The following is a 10,998-nucleotide window of genomic DNA, read 5'->3' as shown; positions in this document are numbered from 1 at the left end:
GTGTTAATCGTGGCATTGGTGAACTCCTTCAGGGAGTGAGTGGCACTTACAGCCATGGCTCCCGGGCCCCGTACGCCTCTTGATCCACTCCACTTTGAGACAGGGCTCTATCAGACCAAGCTATTGAGAGTCTGTTTTTACCTTGGGGAGTGCATTCTGGCAGTGCCATCTGGGACATGGAAGGCAGTAACTGGTCTGGACTGAGCCTGGGGCACCATCCAGCAGGGCCCTGTGTGTGCCTCTGCAGAGCCACCTTGGGAAGAGTTGGCCAGTAAGACTTAATTGCTTCCTCTAGACAGCACTACCTTGAACACAGCCTGCAGAGTTCGGTGCCTGCCTTGGACAGCCCCTCTTCTATACGTTCATCATGACCCTGGTGCCTGTCCTGGGCAGTGCCACTCAGCCCCTTTCGGACCCTTTTCGGACAGCCTCCAGTGCCCAGTGCAGACAGAAACTCCAGGCAGGGCCTCTCTCAGACACAGCGAGAGGGGCTTCAGAGCCCACTGCGGACGGAGGCTGCTAGGGCAGCGCCCGGCCCGCCTGGCCCACGTCTGGCGGCGCGCACTGGTGCTGCCAGGCAGGCCGGGCGTTTATCCCCAGAGCAGCCAGCAGGGAGCTCCCTTTCGGCTCGGCTGGCGCGGTCGCTGGGGGCGGCGCTGAGCTGCGCCGCGCTGCGCTCTGCTCCAGCCCCGACCGGGCCGAGGCTGCTGGATGCCGCGTCTCCGCTTCTGCTGCCTGCCGGGCGGGCTCCGGTGGCCGGTGAGTGCGGGTCGGCGGCGGCTGCCGCTCGGTGGCGGGCCCGGCCCGGTGGGGCGGCGGGGCGGGCTCCGGCCGGGCGGGCGGGCGGGCGGGCGGCGGGGCCCGGCGGCTCCTCCTCCTCCCCTGTCCCCTGGAAGCAGCGGCCCGGACTCCCGGCTCCCGTCCCTGGCGGCGCCGTGGAGCTCGACGCCCGGGGGTGGGGGCCGACCGGGAGCGGCGGGGAAGGGGGACCACCGGCCCTTCCAGCCAACCTGGGGGGCGCAGGGAGGCAGGACAGGGTGGCCTTCAGTGTGGGGGGATTTGGCGCTTGGAGGCGCCCAGGTGGCCCGGAGCTGCGGGGTGCGGGCTGCAGCCTCGGGGGTGGGGGGACTTCTCTTGTCCCGGCCCAGGCCCCCCGATGGAGCGAGCGAGCGAGCGGGGCGCTGAGGAAGGCAGCGGGGAAAGGGAGCACCTCTACCCAGCCTTTTATCCCTCCCAGCGGCCTTCACTCTTTCACTGCCGGGCCGACTGCGGGCTCCTCTCAAAGGAGCAGCTGCTAGACAGCTGGCAAAACAATAGAGACCCCGCTTCCCTGGGCCCCCTCCTCTTGGGACAGAAGATGAGGCGATGAATGGTGGCAGGCTTTGGGGATTAGGGAGTGCAGGCTGTACCCTGCGACTGAATGCTCACCTCACCTTTCCCTGCAGAGGGGTGGGGTGCGTGTGGGAAGGTCGGACAAGCTGCCCCAGGCCTCTGGAGAGACCGCCCCAACGCCCCGCCCTGCTAACCTGTCATGCCAGTTGTTTCGCCAATGGGAAGGGGAGGTGGTAGGGGTGGCTGCCCCCTCACCCTGCCCCTTGTTAGTGGGGGTGCTCTCCTTGGTCCCAAGCCTGGCCAGGAGTGTGGGTCATGTTCCTGGGTGCGATAAGGCCCGCAGGGACAGGCCAGGCATTGGGGCTTTGTTGTGGGGGTGGAGATGGGGGAGTTGCCCTACTGCAAGGCACATGTGTCTTACTGATTAGTTGGAAAGGTTGCGGCCAGAATGAGCCAGAGGTGGGGGGTGGGGGAGATGGGGAGGAAGACAGCCAGTTTGTTTTTGAGCCCGTATTCGTTTTGCCTGGCCACTTGACCAATGGGGCACGTGTTTGGCGCTGGCCGCATAGTGTGTGTTTGTGTGGGGAGGGCTCGGGGAATGCTTCCTGAGAGGGACTGTCCTGGTTAGGGCCTTCATGCCCTCAGATGGCCACCCAGAATTAAAGAATTGGGTTCCCTCCCCGCTTCACCCTGCCAATGACTTGGGCTAGTTAGTGTGGGTTCGTCTTGTCTTTTGGAGCCCCTGGCGTGTCTGTGGCTGAGAAGACCTCATCAGTGCCCCTGTGGCGAGTGAGCTCTGGGAATTGTGTATGCACTGGGGCGCGCTGGAAGGGAGGGGAGGCCACTTGGATGATTAAGAGCGAGATCAGGCCGGGCGCGGTGGCTCACACCTGTAATCCCAGCACTTTGGGAGGCCAAGGCAGGCGGATCACCTGAGGTCAGGAGTTGGAGACCAACCTCAACATGGATAAAGCCCGTCTCTACTAAAAATACAAAATTAGCCGGGCGTGGTGGCGTGTGCCTGTAATCCTAGCTACTTGGGAGGCTGAGGCAGGAGAATTGCTGGAGCCTGGGAGGCGGAGGTTGTGGTGAGCTGAGATCGCGCCATTGCACTCCAGCCTGGGCAACAAGAGTGAAACTCTGTCTCAAAAAAAAAAAAAAAAAAAAAAGCAAGATCATCTGAGGAGGACGGTGAGTACAGAGCCCATTGAATCAAGCTGCCTTTCCCTTGTGCTTTGGAGCCCTTTTCTTGAGCAGATTGGTGCCCCGTTGTCGTAGCAACAGGCCTGGCCTAATGTTCCCCACCCTTTTTAGTTCAGGGGCTACTTTCTATTTGGGGATATTGAAAGTTGCTCTCCTGAGGTCTCTGGCTTCCTGACAAGCCTCACTGGCTCTTTGTCCATGGCTTCCCACCTCCTCAGCTTCCCCTCTGTTTTTTTGTGATGAAGGCTTTCCAGGAAACATCCTCCTGGTTTCTGGATTTGACAGACGGGTTATATATAGCCTCGGGTGGAGGTGTGCTTGTCCATTTTGGGTTGAGGACATCGGGGTTGTGGCCTCAATTCCAGGAAAACCATGGCTTTGGGGGCAGCTATTGTATTGAGGGGATTAGGGGAATGAGAAGGGTTGTAGGTGGGGGTGGAGGGTGGGCATGGGAGGGGCCACAGGCTGGTGGTCACTTACTTTGGGAGCTTTGAACTTTGAACAGCTGATGACCTGGTGCCTGGTAGCTCTGAGTGTCTAGTTTGTTTACTCTCTCCTGGCCTGGCCCAGGTGCTAGAGTGTATGCCTGAGGACTTCCTCCTGCGCCCCAGACTTTCCTCATGTGGGTTATGCCCTTCCTGACTCCCACCTGGTCTCTCAGCCTCACTCCTGGGCCGTCTGGGTAGCCAGCCAGTTCCCTGGAGGCCCCCTCACTGGCCCTGGTAGTGGCTGTTCATTGAGGAGTGCATGTGTCTTCAGAAACTAGGCCTGAAAACTCTGGGCCCCCCAGAGGCAGGTACCTAAAGGTGGACTGGGTGGGGCAGAACTGGGGCTCCTGTGAAAGGGAGAATCCACCCTGCTGAGGTGGAGCTGGGAGTTGTTGGAACTCAGGAAGCCTTCATCCGGACTTGGTGTGTCACAGGTCTCCAGGGCAGCAGGGTTGTTCTTACTCCTTGAAAGTAGAGACCTCCCCAGCCAGATCCTCTCACCTGGAGTGGACGCCACAGGCAAGAACCAGAGCATCCATGTGAGCTGGGTTTTGTTGGTGGCCCGGGGTCCCAGGCCAGAGTATGGTGGGAAAACCGAGGGGCTCTAGCTGGTTGTAGTTTAAAGGTTTGGGGCAGTAGGAGGGCCCAGCCCACTGTCTGCTGTAATTGACAGGTTCCCACAGGACTTGGGATTGGTAGGGGGCTTGATGGAGTTTAAGTTCTGCTTTAGGGTCAGACTTCTGGGTGCTTTAAGATCTGCACACCCCACCCCTATCACCTTTTTTCCCCCCTAGCATTTTCCAAGGTGGCTTGAATGAGAGGAGGTGGGGAGGTGCTGAGGTAGGAGCTGGATTGGGAGAGGTGTTGAGCAGACCTGGTGAGCCTCCACTCCCCACCTTCACTTCCCTGTCCTTCTCTTGAAGTAGGAATTGCATGCAGGGCTTGTAAAATGTCAATTTCCCTTGACATTTCAAACTTTAGAGTCAGGAAGCAGTTTTGGTTGTTGGACTGATGATTTTACAGGACCCAGGGCCCTTTCTCTCTGCCAAGTACTTTATCATCACTTACAAGTGATTATTGTGATTATTCTCTGATATTCAGAGAGGTTGGATGATGGGCTGAAGGTCACACAGCAAGTCGGAGGTAGAGCGGGATTACAACCTGCAGTGTGTGGTTGAGCAGAATACCTCCCCAGCAGAGGCTGAGGGCCAAGTCTGAGCTCTCAGGCTCTTGAAGATACTGTAGCTGAAATAATGAAGGCCTAGAGAGGGGAGGGGACTTGCTCAAGGTCACACGGAAGGGCTATTGACGGTGCACTTGGAAGAGCAGCAGGGGACCTGGCGGGGCCGCAGGAGCTCTCTCCCCCTTGCGTTCGTCCCTTGCCCGCCGGATTGCTGCGTTCCGGGGGAGATGGGATCGCAGCGGGAAGCGCCGCGGGCGGTTGCGCCGGCCCAGCCACCGGGAAACGCCGAGGGCCGCCCGGCTCACCGCGCGGCGGCGGGAGGGCCGGCTCATGTCACGTGAGAAGCGTGCAGTCGGAGTGAGGGAGCACACCTGGAGCCAGATAAGCTCCGTGTGACCTGGCAGGGAGTCACCCGGCACTGCGGAGCTCAGCACAGCCAGCCGGGAGGAGGCTCACCCTGGAGCGCGCGGCCAGGCCAGGTGCTGGCGACCCCGCCGGCCACCGCTACAACCCTCGGCGCCGGGCAGAGCCGGGATGGGGGCCCCGGGGCTGGAGGAAACGGCCACTCAGGGAGGTCAGAGGTCAAGGGAGAGAGGCCGGCTCTCCCGGGAAAGTATTTCCTTTGTATTTATTTATGAGTGTGGTGTGGGGGTAGGAGGACTGACCTAAGAATCTATCCGCCACAGCCAAGTCTGGGCACCCTTGTCTTGGGACTCTAACGTTATAGTTTCCATTTCCTGGGGTTTTTTTTTTTTCTTTCTTTCTTTTGCTAGCTGCAGGGTGACCCATTTAAACGTGTCCCCACTTACAGCCACAAGACACCAGTGAGCTCTATTTTAACTAAGTCCCCTAAGCCACCGAAACTTTTTCAAGACATGAAGGCAATCCTTAAACTGACTATTACCCTGTTTGCAGCTTTACTGTTAGTGGATTACCTACTAGTTTGTCCAGACATTTATTTTAGTCTGGAAAAAAGTTGAATCATTAGGTAGAAAGCTAAAGCGTTACTAAAGTGTTACCCTTCTTCTCCCCTACTCTCCAGAGATGACCACTGATATTTTTTGATCGAATTTTTCCAGACTTGCTGCTTTTTTTGAGGAGTCTTTCTCTGTTGCCGGCGCTGGAGTGCAGTGGCCTGATCTCGGCTCACTGCAAACTCCGCCTCCCGGGTTCAGGCGATTCTCTGCCTCAGCCTCCGGAGTAGCTGGGATTACAGGCACCCACCACCACGCCCGGCTACTTTTTTGTATTTTTAGTAGAGACGGGGTTTCACCATCTTGGCCGGGCTGGTCTTGAACTCCTGACCTCGTCATCCACCTGCCTCATCCTCCCAAAGTGCTGGGATTACAGGCATGAGCCACCGCGGCTGGCCAGACTGCTTTTTAAAAGCTTATTATATTAAAAAAAAAAAAAAAGCTTATTATATATATTTTAGGCATTATGTATGTTTATAGTTTAATATATGTTATATAAAATATCATCTTATATAACTATTTTAAAGTTTCCTGTAGGAGGCCAGACGCAGTGGCTCACACCTGTAATCCCAGGACTTTGGGAGGCCGAGATAGGCAGTTCGCTTGAGCCCAGGAATTTGAGACCAGGCTGGGCAACATGGAGAGACCCTGTCTCTACAAAAAATACAAAAATTAGCTGAGTGTGGTGGGGCATGCCTGTAGTCCCGGCTACTCAGGAGGCTGAAGTGGGAAGGATGGCTTGAGCCCCAGGAGGTTAAGGCTGCAGTGAACTGAGATTGCACTACCACACTCTAGCCTGGAGGACACAGTGAGACCCTGTCTCAAAAAAAAAAAAAAAAAAAAAAAAAAAAGAGATGAAAGAAAGGTAGAAGAAAAATGATAAATAATCCGACTCCCTAAAGCTCCTAGGTATAAGCAAATACACATTTACCAGATGAATGTTCTTATAAAAAATTAAAATATAGCCTGGACGTGGTGGCCCATGCCTATAATCCCAGCACTTTGGAGGCCAAGGTGTGTGGACTGCTTGAAGCCAGGAGTTCAAGATCAGCCTGACCAACATGGTGAGACCCCATCTCTATTATTTAAAAAAAGAAAAAAAAATTAAAATACGGATGAAACACAAGTCTATTTGACCCTTCTAAAATTCCAGTCTCCTCCCCAGAGCATACGTTTTTCCTACATATATGCAAATATTGTGCAAATGTACATGTAATATAGGTTTTTAAATTTTAGCAAAATTATAAACTATCCTGCAACCTGTTTTTTCACTTAACAATATAGTATAGAATATTTCCAGGTCAGTGTATACAAATCTACTTCATTCTTTTTACTTTTAATTATACAACTGCTCAGTTGTATAATTTAGCTTTTTTTTTTTTGAGATGGAGTCTCGCCCTCTCGTGCAGGCTGGAGTGCAATGGCATGATCTTGGCTCACTGCAACCTCCACCTCCTGGATTCAAGTGATTCTTCTGCCTCAGCCTCCTGAGTAGCTGGGATTACAGGTGTGCCACTACACTGGCAAATTTTTGTGTTTTTAGTAAAGATGGGGTTTACCATGTTGGCCAGGCTGGTCTCGAACTCCTGACCTCAAGTGATCCACCTGCCTCAGCCTCCCAAAATGTTGGGATTATAGGTGTGAGCCATCATGCCCAGCCTTTTTTTTTTTTTTTTTTTTTTTTTGAGACATAGTCTCCCTCTACCCAGGCTGGAGCACGGTAGCATGAATCTTGGCTCATGCAGCCTTGACCTCCTAGGCTCAAGTGATATTCTCCCACGTCAACCTCCCAAGTAGCTGGTATTACAGGTGTGCACCACTGCTTAGCTACTTTTTAAAAAAAAATTTGTGGAGTCAGAGTCCCACTATGTTGTCCAGGCTGGTCTCAAACTCCTGGGCTCAAGCAGTCCTCCTGCCTTGGCCTCCCAAAGTGCTGGAATTAGAGGCCTGAGCCACTGCACCTGGCCAGTTTTACTATTCTCTAGTAAGGACTTTTATATTTATAGACTTGCTATTATAAACAATGCTGCAAGGATTAGCCGTGTGTATTATGTGAATGTACCTATAGATGTCTTATAATGGAATTGCCCAAAGAATATGTACATAAATATTTTCATATGCCAGGTGCAGTGGTGGTGCCTGTAATCCTAGCTTCTCAGGAGGCTGAGGCAGGAGGATTGCTTGGGGCCAGGAGTTTGAGACCAGCCTGGACAGAATAGCAAGACCCTGTGTCTAAAACAATTTTTAAAAAGTTAGCCAGTAATGGTGGCACACACCTGTAGTCCCAGCTACTGAGGAGGCTGAGACAGGGGGATCACTTGAGCCCAGGAGTTCAAGGCTGCAGTGATCTATGATTGAGCCACCAAACTCCAGCCTGGGTGACAAAGCAAGACCTTGTCTCTTAAAAAAAATTTTTTTTTCATAGATACCACTAACTTGACCTCTGAAAATATATTAGTTGGTGCAAAAGTAATTGAGGTTTTTGCCATTAAAAGTTAACGGCAAAAACCACAATTACTTTTGCACCAACCTACCAGTTTGTGTTTCTACCAAGACTTATGAGAGACTCCCTGCATCCCATGCCCTAATTGATTGATGTTATCAACCTTCATAGTTTTTACTAAACTGCTAATTGAAAATAGTATACCTCAATTTCACATGTCTGTGAATATTGTGGAGGCTGAATACCTGTTCATGTTTGTTGGCCATTTGTATTTCTGTCCCTACAAAGTGCCTGTCCATAGTATCCTTGGCACTAGCTACGTGGGCCCTCTGGACTCAAGTCAGTGTGATCCAGCTTGGCCTTGTGCTTATCAAGTTACCTTCACTTCTTTGGACTTTACTTTCCGTGTACAAAGGTTTTGACTTATTTTAGTCATACTTGTGCTGATGGTCATTTGTGCACTCTGTTATCCTCTCTGCTGTCCCATTTAGATGGCAAAAAATGTGCCCTGCTACTATTAGGTACCTCTCTGAGGGTAATTAAATGTATTTCATTTAATTCCGCCACCTTTAGGTGGTAGGTACCATTATTATCTGCATTTTACAGATGAGGAAATGGAGGCATGGAGGCCTTAAGTGACTTGCCTGAGATTGCATAGCTATTTACTCAGATTTTTTTTCATTTGTATTTAATTTTTTTTTTTTTTAGACGGAGTCTTGTTCTATCGCCCAGGCTGGAGTGCAGTGGCGTGAGCTCAGCTCACTGCAACCTCTGCCTCCCAGGTTCCAGCGATTCTCCTGCCTCAGCTTCCTGAGTAGCTGGGATTACAGGTGCATGCCACCATGCCCAGCTACTTTTAGTAGAGATGAGGTTTCACCATGTTGACCAGGCTGCTTTCGAACACCTGATCTCAGGTGATCTGCCCTCCTCGGCCTCCCAAAGTGCTAGGATTACAGGCATGAGCCATCGCACCCGGCCCTATTTACTCAGATTTGTTCACAGGTTTGTTACTTGATATCCAAAGCCTGAGATCTGACACTGGGCTTATTTATCTTTATGTTGCTTGCCTTTAGGAAGTGACTGATAGATACATATTTTTTCCCAAAATTTTATCACAGTGACCTGCAAACATTCAGAAAAGTTAAAGAATTTTGCAATTAATACTCTTCATCTCCTAGATTCTACAATTAACATTTTCCTATCCTTGCTTTTACATATCTTTATCCCTTGGTCCATCCATCAGGCTATGTTTTTTTTTTTTTTTTTTTTTGAGACAGGGTCTCACTCTGTTACCCAGGCTGGAATGCAATGGCATGATTGTGGCTCACTGTAGCCTCGACCTCCCAGGCTCAGGTGATCTTCCCACCTTAGCCTCCCAAGTAGTTCCCACAGGCAGGCACCACCACATCCAGATACTTTTTTGTATTTTGAGTAGAGATAGGGCTTTGCCATGTTGCCCAGGCTTGTCTCCAACTCCTGAGCTCAAGCGATCTGCCCATCTCGGCCTCCCAAAGTGTTGGGATTATAGGTGTGAGCCACCTTGCCCAACCTCATCAAGCTGTCTTAAAATTTTATGCATTTCAAAGTAAAATGTAGACATGAGTATATTTCGCCCCAAATACTTTAACATATATATCATTCACTAGAGTTCAATATTTATTTATAGTTCTTTTGAGTGAATATTTACAAACAATGAATGCACAAATCTTTTTTTTTTCTTTTTTTTTTTTTTTGAGACGGAGTCTTGCTCTGTCTCCCAGATTAGAGTGCAGTGGCGCGATCTTGGCTCACTGCAACCTACGCCTCCTAGGTTCAAGCGATTCTCCTGCCTCAGCCATCCTAGTAGCTGGGACTACAGGCGCGTGCCACCATGCCCGGCTAATTTTTTGTATTTTTAGTAGAGACGGGTTTCAGGATGGTCTCGATCTCCTGACCTCGTGATCCACCCGCCTTGGCCTCCCAAAGTGCTGGGATTACAGATGTGAGCCACCGTGCCTGGCTGAATGCACAAATCTTATGTGCACCATTTGATGACTTGACAAATGCATATACTTATCAACCCAAACCGCTATCAATATATAGGACACGAACATCACCCCAAAAAGTTCCCTCATGTGATCCCACTCCTACCCCCACCATAGGTTAGTTTTGCCTGCACTAGAACTTCATATAAAGAGCATCATACCAATATGTACTTTGTCAAAGACTTCTTTCCCTCTCACTTGAAATCATGATTTTGAAGTTAATCCCTATTGTGTGTATCTTTAGTTGTTTCCTTTTTCTTGCTGAGTAGTATTCCATTGTATGAATATGAACATTGTTTATGCACTCTCTAATGGACAGATAGATGTATATTTGAGTTGAATGGTCATTGCCTTCAGGATGCTTACTCTCTTAAAGTGATAGAGCAGATAAGTGGACAGATTGTACTTTCCTTTTGTTTTTGGGGATAGTAAGATCAAGATAATTCGGGTCCATACCCTAACTTACATAGATGCCTTCCTTTTCTTAAAATTAAGAAAAACTTTACTTAGAGTATGGTGAGGAGAGAAACGCAGAGAAGGAGGTCAGGAAAATTGTAAGGTTACCTTCACTGGAGTGGAGGGAGAGGGTAGGAGAGGAAGGGGAGGCAGATAGAAACTGCAGCCTCAGATAGGGAGTAGGAAGGTGGTGGTATCAGAGCTGTTGGAGACTTTGGACCTGAGGCCAGGAGGTGCCAGAAAGTGCAAGGTCTACAAGAAGGCGATAGAGCAGCAGTTGCATTGTAGATCTGATCCTGGACGGGAGGCTGCAGGCAGCCAGGCAGGTCTAGAGTCAGGAGAGAACGTCCACAGCCAGGCCTGACGATTATGGGGATGGTGGTGGGGAAGAGGTGCCTTGTGAGCTGTGTAGACGGTGGTGGCAGGACAGAGGTAGTGAGGGCAGGGCTGACATAGCCGCAATTCTCTGAAGGCCCCAGGGTTGGAATGAGAAGGGTGCCTTTGGCAGAAGGTTAATAACTTAACCTGTGTCCACAGGAGACTTAGATATTTAGAATTTTAGAGCCAGAAGAGATCTAGATCATACTGTAGTTCAACCTTGAGCAGAGTGACAGGCTCAAGGTTCCCCGGTGATTTTTTGGCAGATCCAGGCCTAGATACCAAATCTCCTAAAACTTCTGGCCAGCGCGCCATTCCTTGTGCTGCTGCTGTGACCATCTGCTGTCCTGACTGCCACAATGACAGTGAGGAACAAGCTTTTGCTGAGACTTTTTCAGGGACCTTTCCAGCCCAAAGATCCTAGAATTCTGGGAGCTCCTTTCCACTCATGCTACTCAGCGATCTAGTCCCTAGCAAAGAGCCAGGATTGGGTAAGCATTATAGACCAAGAATTGGG

General features: G+C 50.9%; 1 protein-coding gene across 16 annotated transcripts in view; it reads left to right on the top strand.

Moving 5' to 3' along the window:
• The first annotated feature begins 673 nt into the window (after positions 1-673).
• The window catches only part of MYO18A (myosin XVIIIA), a 106,646-nt gene continuing 96,321 nt past the window's right edge, over positions 674-10,998 (top strand). For 14 of the 16 annotated variants that reach the window (XM_074018906.1, XM_005583300.5, XM_005583299.5 and 11 more), the window contains exon 1: positions 674-759. The gene's annotated coding sequence lies outside the window, so the exon portion shown is untranslated. Of the gene's footprint in view, positions 760-4,336; positions 4,686-10,998 lie in introns of those variants that run through there. The other 2 variants (XM_074018909.1, XM_074018908.1) reach the window with 1 other exon arrangement.

Source organism: Macaca fascicularis, chromosome 16, assembly GCF_037993035.2.
Source record: "Macaca fascicularis isolate 582-1 chromosome 16, T2T-MFA8v1.1".
Classification (NCBI taxonomy): domain Eukaryota; kingdom Metazoa; phylum Chordata; class Mammalia; order Primates; family Cercopithecidae; genus Macaca; species Macaca fascicularis.
Note: the sequence above shows the minus strand (reverse complement) of the source record. Positions and strands in the feature narration are given on the sequence as shown.